General features: G+C 41.5%; 1 protein-coding gene across 3 annotated transcripts in view; it reads left to right on the forward strand.

Moving 5' to 3' along the window:
- The first annotated feature begins 11,066 nt into the window (after positions 1-11,066).
- Stx7 (syntaxin 7) overlaps positions 11,067-12,106 on the forward strand; it is a 42,582-nt gene continuing 41,542 nt past the window's right edge. Inside the window, exon 1 of one of the 3 annotated variants that reach the window (XM_021173922.3) lies at positions 11,067-11,162. The gene's annotated coding sequence lies outside the window, so the exon portion shown is untranslated. Of the gene's footprint in view, positions 11,163-11,366; positions 11,481-12,106 lie in introns of those variants that run through there. The other 2 variants (XM_021173923.3, XM_029482582.2) reach the window with 2 other exon arrangements.

The raw sequence follows: 12,106 nt of genomic DNA on the forward strand, positions 1-12,106 counted from the left end.
AGCACATTTCCCTGAATTACTTTCCTTATAGTGATTTTTAATTGATGAAACTTAGAATTTGAATATTAAAATATTTTATCTCTATTTAATAAAAATGTAAAATTAATGAAAAAATGAAAAGACATGTTGGGTTTTTGAAAGTGCAATATGTGAAAATAGCAAAGAACTAAGACTGGAGAAAGGGAGGCCATAGGGCTCTTAAGGCTCTTCATTCAAAAGAAATAAAGATAAGCTTTTTGAAATTATAAATTTTTATAAGCACATATAGTAATTTAATAGTTGAAATGAAAACAGTGTTTTGTTCTTTTTATTCTTTTACCCTTTGTGTGTGTGTGTGTGTGTGTGTTTTCTGAGACAGGGTTTCTCTGTGTAACCCTGGCTGCTTTGGAACTCACTGTGTAGACAAGTGGACTTTGAACTCAGAGATCTGCCTGTGTGTCTTCACATGCTGGAATTAAAGGCATAAACCACATGCCTGGCTTTTCACAAATTCTTAATAAAATTCAAGAAGAAAGAAAATAAGGAAAAACAAATGAAGAATAAGTGGAGCAAACAGATAAGAACCAGGAAGACGTTATAATTCAAACCCATGGGTGAATTTACCAGAGGACGGTCTGTATCTGCTAATTAAAAGATAAGGGTTAAAGACAGAAGTCAAGAAAAGACTTTATACTCTCTACAGACTGCTCACTTTAAACGGGAGAAAGGCTAATATAAAACCAACCCTCAGCTGAATGAAAGCTAAACAAGCTAAGTAAAATGAAGGGAACCTTAGGTGCACACACACACACACACACGTGCGCACGCGCGCACACGTACACGCGCACACACATACACACATGCACACGCGCACGCGCGCACACACACACACATACACACACATACACACACACACATACACACACACGCACACGCGCGCGCGCACACACACACACACACACACACACATCTCCATAGCATAATGGTAAAACAGCAATTCAACAGAAGACAGAGCTACCTGGGCATACATATATTTTCTGTTCTTAGAAACCCGTGAAGTATATTCTGACTGACACAGAAGGAAAAGTAGAGAAAATCCACAATTAGTTGGAGACTTTGACCCTTGTTTCTTAGTAATTGATGCGAGGAGTAGGTAGGAAATTCAGTGAATTCCTCAAATACTTGACCTACCTTGAGCTCACTCATGTTTGTAAACCACTCCTTTTGATGGCAATTGGTTTTTTACTTTAAAAGTTTTTTTTATGTGTGTGTGTACCATTCAATCCCTCAATCCCATTTCTAGATAATTAATCAAATTAAAAAAAAAAAAAAACCTTCTGTTGTTAAAAAAAAAAAAAAACCTGAATTCTGGTATTTATAGACATTTTATTGATAACAAGTGCAAACTACAAGTAGCCATCTGGCAATAATAATAAGCTATGTCATACCCAGACAGTCAGCCAGAAAAGAGCACAGTATTGATTCCTACAACAATGTGGAAACATCTTAAGTGCATTGTGCTAAGTAAAACACTCTAACGGTGAGATCGTGTACTCCAGCTCTGTACTGGTGCCAATGGTGAGGGGTCAGATCCACCCTCGCACCCTGGGCAGCCTCAGGAGTAGCTTTAATATCTTAGGGAACTTGACTCCGGTCAAACTTAGATTTGTGGCTTCGATACAGAAAAGCGTTTCTGGCTAGCTAGTTTTTAACTGAGCTGAGGAATTTAGGAAGAATATGAAGAAAGAAGCTTAGGGGAGGAGAAAAGTCTCGCCTGAGAGCATGCGCAGAGGTTTCTGTCAGCAATCACAGGGTAAGACATAGCCTAGTACGGGTACTCGGTCCTGTAGGAGCTTTGAGATTCACTGTCTTAGTATATCACCATTTAGGGGGTCGGGGAGCTGGTTCTCAAGCTATGTCTGAAAAGGTGCTAAGAACAAAGCCCCACCCCCTTTAACTTGTGAGATCCGTGGATCCAGAGATTCCTGGTGGAATTATAATCTGATAAACTAAACCCAGAAACCACTAGTGTTGCACAAGGTGTTAGTACCACCATCTTTCTGTACATCGTGTTTTTGGGGAGATTCCTAGAAAACAGCGCATTTACTGCTAGGAAGGGAGAGAGGCTTTGTGCAGTTGTTGATTGTGCTGGATGCTTGCTTCATTGATGCTAAATTCAACCTGGTTCCTGGGTAATGAGTGCCTTATTTTTCTCAAGTGCCCATAAAGTGCCTTGTCTTTCTATCTGCCTATCAGGAACAGAAGATATCATACCTGTCCAGGTTAGAGGAGAGAGCATATTGGTTTAAAAGGAGCAGAAGGAAATATTTAGGACAATGGAATGTTCTGAACCGTACTGAAAGATTCACTGTGTGCTTGTCAGCAATCTTTTAAATTATATATTAATATATACTCTCTCTCTCTCTCTCCATTCAAATAACAAAAAGAAAAAATCAGCCTCTTTGAAAATAAATCAATACCTCAGGAAGGAATACAAACCTACAACAAACAAACACTGCAGCAGGTAGGGGCAAAGAGCTAACCTTGATAAAATTTGGGAAGGTTGTTTTGACTTAAATTCTCTATGACCCAAAAGAATTGTCTATGGGCACAATATTACAGATTTTTACTTTTGTCACATGTGTATGAGCCAGCAACCCTGAAGCAACCTTTACATTACACAAACAAACTGTAGCTCAAGCCAGATAGGTTCCTCCTTGTTAGAGAAAGAAGCCTGCAAAATCCCAGGACAGCTCAGGTGAAGCATGGGCTGCCACCTTTCAGTAAAATAGACTGGCACAAACTCCTGTGCACAGATACAGAGAAAGGAGATGGAATTATAAATATGTGTATATAGAGAAGTTTACAGAACATATTTGTTTCCTAGCTTGATCTCCAAGAGAATCCATTACAATAACAATAGGCTCTCTGGTCTTGGTTTCTAAGTATTTTTTAATAATAAAAAAAAAGAACAGATATTTATATTAAAATGAACAGGTATAGAGTTGACCTAAAAATAAAAGTTAAACAACTGTGAAGTGAAATTAGAAGACCTGGCAAATGGACAAAGTAGCCAATAGGAGAGAGCTCGCAGTGGGCCGGGGTGATCGCAAGCTCAGGCAGTAGAGTGCTTGCCACACAAGTGGGAGGGACTGAGTTTGACTCTTCGTTACTAGCACCTGTGAAGAAAGGCAGGTGTCACAGCAGTCCATGCTTGTCCTCAGTGCTGACGAGGATTCCTGGAGCATGCTGGTCACCATCCTAGCTGGACCAAGGTGCTGTAGGCTCAATAAGAGACATTGTCTCAACGCATTAGGTGTAGAACAATCAAGAAAGATACCCAAGAATGACTTCTCTCTGCACATAAATACACATATATGGGCATGCACAAGTAGCCCCCATGAACATGTATATACAGACAAATCCAAAATGATGCAACAATGAAGAGATAACTGAATTAAAAGGACAAAGAATAAAATAAAGGTCCATAAAGCCATGCTTATATAATAGATGATTAAAAAATAAATCTGGGAGTAGTGACAAAGTCCTCCTTATGTATGCATAGACAGAAATAGAAAGCCAGCTCTAGGAAAATAATCACAAGAGTCTTGCTGGATGCTGCTCAAAATTCACTGATAAATTTTTAATGGATTTACAAAACATTAAGGAAATATAAAATACGTGTACTATCTCAAAATGTTTCTCCCCAAAAATTGGTTACTTAGTGTTATGTTTTCAGTTTAGTCCCATACACTTTTGTTACTCTTGTTCACAATGGGGTTTGAGACATTGCTTCACTATGTACTCCAGGCTGGCCTCAAACTCACCGCAATTCTCCTGCCTCACCCTCCCGGGTACTGAGATTTTATGTATATGCCCAGGCCATAAACTTAATGTTCTAAATACGGAGTTCAAATCTACTCCTCTTGTTTTTGAGAAGGCCTGGGATGCTTCTGTACTTTTACATGGAAATGAAAACAGTCTTTTGCCCTTGGGGCAGACACAACACCATAACTCAGAGACTGAAGCTGCCATCTCTAACAACAGGTCATGCCCATGTCCCCTCCATCTGAGGTGACATAACATGAAGAGAAGGCCATTTTCTCTGTGGCTTGCTTTCCAAACACCTCTGATCCTGTCCATTTGCATAACCCATCAGAGAAAGGTAAGCTGAGATATAGTATGCAGAACTCTTGACTTAAAAAGTATCAAGGTCATGACAAAGAAAAACAGAAATAGTCACAGATAGGAGGAGACAAAGGAATCACTGTAAAAACACAGTGAGGACTCCTAGGTTGGTTCCCAGAACAAGCAGACCAGACGTTAGTATAACTGTTGAACTGAAGTCAGGAGTTTAATTGATGCTACAGCACAGAGGTTCACTGCTTATTCTCAACAAATGTCATACTAGTTGGTACCTTTAAACATCTGAATGAGCTTCATATATGAAATCTGCAGAATCTTCAGGCAGCCTTCTAAATGTCTTTCTACATCATTTACTTATTGTGTGTGCATTGGGCATACATGAGTTTAGAAGGCACGGGAGTCACTTCTCTTCTTGTACCAGGTGGGGATTGAACTCACATTGCCAGGCTTGATGGCACATGCCATTACTTATAAAACCTTCTCCTTGCCTCTGGCCAATCTGTCTGTCTGTCTATCAATTGATTGCAAGTCCTCACTCTATAGCTCATTCTATAGCCTCTCTCTAGCTTTCTATGTAGGTCAATTGGGTCTCAAATTCACAGCAATCTTGCCCCAACCTCCAGAGTTCTGGGCTTTCAGGCATGGGATATCATGCTCAACTTGCCACTTTCCTATGTCTAAAATTATTCTAAAATTAAAAATAAACACAGAAATATTAAAATGAGGAAGTAGGAACAGGAGATGATAGTTAAAGATAACTCTGTGAGCCAAGGGCAGAAATAAGAAAACTGCCAGTGTGTGGCCATGCTGTTGCCAGGAGGGAGGTATGAGCAGAGACTGAAGCTCCTTAAAGCAATGCGTTATAGTACACGGAGAGCCAGGATCCAAAGCATGTGATCCTTAGGTGTAATGTGACTCAACAATGTAGTGTCTGAACTGAGGTACCTTTAAGAGTGAATGGGTTGTTCAGCAGACAGGATACTGGGATCAAAACTTAAAGTGGGACTGTCTGAAGCAAAGTAGACATGATCAACCCTGTTCTGTAAGCAAAAGAAGTTTAGAGATAATTTTGGAAGTTTACCATGATAAAAAGTTTAGATTTGAGAGCAGTGTTTTCTATAATGCACATTGAAAGGTCTTTTAAGAGTTTCTATTGTTGTGAAGATAAAACAATATTACCAAAAGCAGGTTGGCCAGATTTGGAAAGGATCTTTACCAATCCTAAATCCGATAGGGGGCTAATATCCAATATATATAAAGAACTCAAGAAGTTGGACTCCAGAAAAACCAAATAACCCTATTTGGGGTACAGAGCTAAACAAAGAATTCTCAACTGAGGAATACCGAATGGCAGAGAAGCACCTAAAAAATGTTCAACATCCTTAATCATCAGGGAAATGAAAATCAAAACAACCCTGAAATTCCACCTCACACCAGTCAGAATGGCTAAGATCAAAAATTCAGGTGACAGCAGATACTGGTGAGGATGTGGAGAAAGAGGAACACTCCTCCATTGCTGGTGGGATTGCAAGCTGGTACAGCCACTCTGGAAATCAGTTTGGCAGTTCTTCAGAAAATTGGACCTAGTTCTACCAGAAGATCCAGCAATACCACTCCTAGGCATAATATGCCCAGAAGATGCTTCAACTTGTAATAAGGACACATGTTCCACTATGTTCATAGTAGTCTTATTTATAATAGTAAGAAGCTGGAAAGAACCCAGATGTCCCTCAGCAGAGGAATGGATACAGAAAATGTGGTACATTTACACAATAGAGTACTACACAGCTATTAAAAACAATGAATTTGTGGTGCATGCCTTTAATCTTAGCACTTGGGAGGCAGAGGCAGGCGGATTTCTGAGTTCGAGGCCAGCCTGGTTTACAAAGTGAGTTCCAGGACAGCCAGGGCTATACAGAGAAACCCTGTCTCAAAAAACAAAAAAAAAAAAACAAAAAAACAAAAAAAACAAACAAACAAACAAAAAAAACCAAAAAAAAAACCAAACAAAACAAACAAACAAAAAACCCAATGAATTTATGAAATTCTTAGGCAAATGGATGGATCTGGAGGATATCATCCTAAGTGAGGTAACTCAATCACAAAAGAACACACATGATATGCACTCACTGATAAGTGGATATTAGCCCAGATGCTCAGAATACCCAAGATCCAATTTGCAAAATGTATGAAACTCAAGAAGAAGAAGACCAAAGTGTGGACACTTCAATCCTTCTTAGAAGGGGGAACAAAATACCCATGGAAGGAGTTACAGAGACAAAGTTCAGAGTAGAGACTGAAGGCATGACCATCTAGAAATTTCCCCACTTGTGAATCCATCCCATAATCAGCCACCAAACCCAGACACTATTGCAGATGCCAACAACATCTTGCTAACAGGAGCCTGATATAGCTGTCTCCTGAGAGACTCTGCCAGTGCTTGGCAAATACAGAAGTGGATGCTCACAATCATCCATAGGACAGAGCACAAGGTCTCCAATGAAGGAGCTATAGAAAATATCCAAGGAGCAGAAGGGGTTTGCAGCCCCATAGGAAGAACAACAGTATGTACTAACCAGTAACCCCAGAGCTCCCTGGGACTAAACCACCAATCAAAGAAAACACAAGGAAGGACTTGTGGCTCTAGCTGCATATGTAGCAGAGGATGGCCTAGTTGGTCATCAATGAGAGGAGAGGCCCTAGTTCCTGTGAAGGCACTATGCCCCAGTATAGGGGAATGCCAGGTCTGGGAAGCAGGAGTGGGTGGGTTGGTGAGCTGGGGGAGTGGGTAGGGGATAGGAGATTTTTGGAGAGAAAATTAGGAAAGGGGATAACATTTGAGATGTAAATAAAGAAAATACAATAATAGTAATAATAATAATAAGTAGCAGGTTGGCAGGGGAAGGGTTTACTTCATCTCATAATTTTTACTCCATTATCCAGGGAAGTAAGGGTAGGGACTCAAGGCAGGAACTTGGAGGCAGAAACTGAAGCAGAGGCCATGGAGCAATGATGTGTCCTGCCTTGCTCCTCATGGCTCACTCATCCTGCGCCCTAATACAATCCAGTATCACCAGCCCAGATGTGACACCATCCACAGTGAGCTCTGCCGTCCCCACATCAGTCACTAATCAAAGACATGCCCCACAGGCTGGCCCTCAATCCAGTCTGATGGGGGCGTTTTCTCAATTGATGTTTCCTTTCCCCAAACAACTCCAGCTTTTCTAAAGGTGACATAAAGCTAGCCAGCGTAAATGTATTCTCCAATGTTAAATGTAAAATTATTGATAATGGAATATTTTCAGAAATCTTGGATCAAATAAAGCCACACCTGTTTCTTTACTGCGCTACTCTTTGTGGTCTCTGATATATGCATGTACAATGTGCTCTTTCATCCTCAAAATATCATCTGTTGCTCAAACATTTCTCTGTAGACCAAATCCCAGCTTCTTTCATCTACTCTAGATGCTCCACCCTCTCCCTGCTGGGCATTTCCATCCTGAAGTGGCTCACTTTGGGGTTTATGGCAATCAGCGTCATGGAGTGTTGGTTTTGGGGTCAGGCTTCCAGTGCGTGAGTAGCTGCTATGGTGGTAAGAAAATGGAGCAGAACTGAATTGATCACTTTCATTGCTACTGAAGCAGACAGGGAATAGACAATGAGACAAAAAGAAGAGGCCCGTGGAAACTGTTTAAAAAGTAATGACAAAAAAACCAAAAAACAAAAAAACAGGTAGCTATGTTTGCTGTGTCTCCTAAGGTTTATGTGTTAAAGATGGAATTCCCAGTTCATACAAGCCATGGCTAATCTCAACTATCGATTTAGTGAAATTTAGAGTCACCTTGTAATAGGCCTTTGGGCATGCCTGTGGGAAACTGTCTTGATTTGATTAAGGGAGGTGGGAAGACCTGTCCACTGAGGGTGAAACCATTCCCCAAGCTGAAATCCTGGACTAGAGAGGTGAAAAAGAGGAGGGCACAGACACTACTGCCACTAGACATAATGTGGCCAGCTGCTTCATGTTCCTGTTGCTGCTGCTGCTACTTCTTTGTCATGATAGATTGTAACTCAAAAATGTGAGTCAAAATAAAATCCCTCTTTTAATTTGCTTTTGCCACAGTATTCATAGAGTCACAGGAAAAATAACTAAGATAATATGCTAATGTTACTTAAAGGAGACCTAGGGAGTTACCTGGGATTAGGAACAATCATGATGACATTAGCAGCTTTGAAGATTGCTGTCTTGTTATATGCTTCTTTAAACCTCAAAATGTCGTATGTTTCATATTAAGTATAAAAACAGTCATAATGAAATATATTCAGAAATGTTGGATCAAATTAAGTCATGCTCATTTCTTTACTGAGCCATTAAATAGCCACTAAATAATAAAATGTAGTACTTCAGTTGTCAGGCATTTCTTTGGGATCCATTTACTCTCTGAGCCTCTACGTTTAGCCGAGTATTATACTTAATTTTTCTCTTTGAATTAAAATGACTAGGAAGGAATCCAATTATTATACTTTTTTTAAAAAAATGACAACTTGGAGCAATCTCAGAATTTGATTTGGAATGCCCAGCTTTGGTCCCAGTATAGCCAGTGACTAGTAGGACAACCTAGAGGTCTCTGAGTTCCAGGGCCCTCTCTACCCAGTCCAAGATTCCAGCAAAAGTGGTAGGGAAGGGTGTATGGAAAGCATGCTAGATATCAGGTCCATGCCACAAATCTTCTCTTTAGCTCTCCATACCCAGTTGTTGTACAAGTCTTCTTAAATATTTGTCACATTAACCTCACCCCTTCTCCATCTTATTTGCCTTAGAGTGCCCTTCAACCTCTCCAGCCCTGATGAAGTTCTTTATGGAGGCCTGCTATTGTTACATTATGGGCATGATATTGTTACATCATTGCCTTTCTTCTCGGTAGTATTTCCCTTTAATTTTCTTCTTCCAGACTTTCCTATGTGGCAGGGAGTAAGAGCACTTAGTACCTTTCCTTAAAATCTTGTAGTAGCTCAACTCTCATCAGTCATTTAACGTGGGACAGAGGCTATTTGCTTTAAGAATCTCATTTGCATTTCTAGGGTCTTGACTTTTGAGTTCATGCAACATGCTTTATCCAAGTAAAGTAAAAATTTACACATTATAAATTATATTATACACATTAAAATAAACATGCACACTCCTTCTTTGGCCGAGATGTTCCTTTCCATGTTGTCTTCCAGCGAAACTTTTATATAACTTTCAAAAATTTCGTTTCTGTTTTCACTTCAAAAACCACTACAGTGAGGCGCTCATCTTTTGGGTTACCGCTAGGCTCTGTATAAATCTCCATCCCAGCATGTGGTGTCATGTGGAGGGTGCCACTGCCAGATAGGAAAACACCATATTCTACTCAATTTGAAATCTGTAGTACAAGTCTTGATAGTTGCTTCAGAACAGACTCTCAGCAGATATTAGTGTCTGGATCCGGTGGCAGGAAGGATTCCAGAGTCTGGACAGGACACTTAAGGCTTTGCTGTTCCTAATTACCTGTGTGACTCAGAAGTGTTTGGTGTTTCAGGTTCCTTAATCTGTGTTATGAGGAAACAGAACCAGATTTTCTAAAAGGGACTCTGTAGCTTGAACAGCAAACATGACTTTCTATTAGAGGTTATTGCCTTGTCAAAGAATGATTTTTAAAAATAAAACAATTTTGAGAAAGGGAGAGATTTCAAAGAAAAACTTGAATTTCCTCTGTATCTTGGGAAACAGACAATGTCACTATGATGGCCTAATACTTCTAAAAGTTCACAGTGGAGATGATGGGTAGAACTCAAGGGTAGATCAACTACCTGAAATGTGAGGCCTTGGGTTTGATCCCTCATTCCTCAAAACAAAACCACAAACAACCCGGGACAATGATACAGGTCTGTACTCTGAACGTTGAGGCAGGTTGCAAGTTCAAGGTCTACCTGGGTTACAGAGTGAGTTCAAGGTTAATATCTGGGTTTCAAAAACAAAAAAACACTGGAGATAGAGGACAGGGTGAAGGCTTCTCATGTCCAAGGACCTTGGTTCAATTTCCAGTGCTGGACAAAACAGCAAACCCCAACAGTTCACCATGGCCCTAGCTGAATCACATGACTTTAAATGAGTACATGTTCTTTGATCCACTGGGTGGATCCTACTGAGAAGACGCTGTGTTTGAGTCTGACCTAAGTCATCTACGTATGCTTGCAGGTGTAAAACCAACCAACATACAGTTTGCTCTGTGGTTCTGATTCACAATAGTCTGGATTCCCCCCCTCCCCCACTTGAAGTCTATCACATTTTTGGTATCATGTGTTTTCATGCTCTTTCCAGAAATAACACCATCTTAATTATAGGCAAAACCAAGGCAATCTATTTTAATTAATTTGGCAAAGTATTTCTTTCACATGAACAACTGATGTTTCTCACCCGAGAGGTCACATGTTCGAAGAGTTATTGTTGGAACAGTGTGTGCTCTTAAAGCCTGGGAAAACCACATCCTGTATTTCAAGGATGCGATACCAACTATGAGCCAGGAAAACATCTTTATCAAGTGGGCATTGGGAGATGATCTTTCATTTATCCTTCCGGGGCTTTAGCTAGGATTGCCTTGACATTTTTGCAGTGACATTTTAAAAATGGAGTTGTCAAGTCTACCACAGAGCTGAGGGTTAGGAAACAGAACCTTTAAAAGCTGATAGTGCTCCCTCAGTCCAGGGAGTCTGGCGCCTCCGAATAAAGAACCCAGCTCTTCTCTATTGTATTGTTTCCTCTTCTGTTGCCCATAGACATCACTTTGTCACCCATCAGAGCTTGGCTCCCCAGCAATTTTGCCAGTCCCTCCAAGCTTCAGCGGTCACTGACCAATGGGAGAGACGCAAGCCCCGCCTCCTCCTTCCTGGGGCTGTGCCCCGAGCATGCGCAGTGGGCGTGCTTGTGCCGCCGCCCATCAGCTGAGACCGGCTGCGCCTGGCAGTGGGCCCCCGGGTGACAGCGGCTGGAGGTGGCGGAGGAAGCCGGCGAGGTCAGGGTAAGAGGAGACTGCAGAGGCGGGGGAGAGGGGGGCGGGAGGGACACCCCAGAACTGCAGCTCGCTAGTGGTTGGTTTGGGGTGCGCAGAGCGGGGCTCCCCAGGGCGCAGGGCCGGCGCCTCCCTCTCGGGCTCCCACGCCCCGCTACGGACTCGGGGACGCGACGTGCGAGCACCGGGGCGCGCGGCAATGGAGCCTCAGGGACCGGATCCTACCGCCAGATCCTGGCAGGCGACGACTGTGTTCCCATTCTCTGTCAACTTCCCCTCCGAAGGACAGAAAGGGAAACGCGATGGGCCCTGGTCATCTGGCCACAGGTTCGTTCCGCGGCCCAGGGCGTTTGCTTGGCTGTTGGCCTTACACAAGCTAACTTTCTTTGACCTACCTTGTGCACGTTTCAATTGATTTATGCAAGACACATAACAAGGTAACAAGGTATTTCGAGAATTTGCATATGTGTTTTCTAGGTTAAATTCAGACAAAAAAAAAAAAGCTTGGACGAGGGTGGGGAGAGGAAGCTTTACAGTCAAATGCTAATTTTTCTTTATAGCTTTTAAAAATATGCTTGCATTTTATATGCATATATCAATTTTTGATTGCTTCAGATCTTGTATCTTGTCACGAATTATTATTTACAAGTTTTCCACAATCAGGAAAATAAAAGGAGTTAACTGTGAAACACCGGTTTGGTCCTGTTGGAGGTAGGCATTTCTTTTAGGTGTACTCTGAGCCACAGTGAGCAGAGATTGATAACACTGTTAAATTGTGCCTTGTGGTGCTGATGGGCCTTCGGCTTTGCAAGCTGCTTTCGAAGTTGGCCCCCAGGCTTGTGACTAGTTACGAATGAGGCTGTAGTTTCCCAGTGTCTGGGGAAGTTAATAGAACACAGTATTAACTCACTGACCTCTGGGTTCTTTTCCTTCAGCTAGATCACTTCTTATGC

The sequence above is a fragment of the Mus caroli genome, unplaced genomic scaffold, assembly GCF_978045245.1.
Source record: "Mus caroli unplaced genomic scaffold, Mus_caroli_1 scaffold_9, whole genome shotgun sequence".
In the NCBI taxonomy this organism is placed as follows: Eukaryota; Metazoa; Chordata; class Mammalia; order Rodentia; family Muridae; genus Mus; species Mus caroli.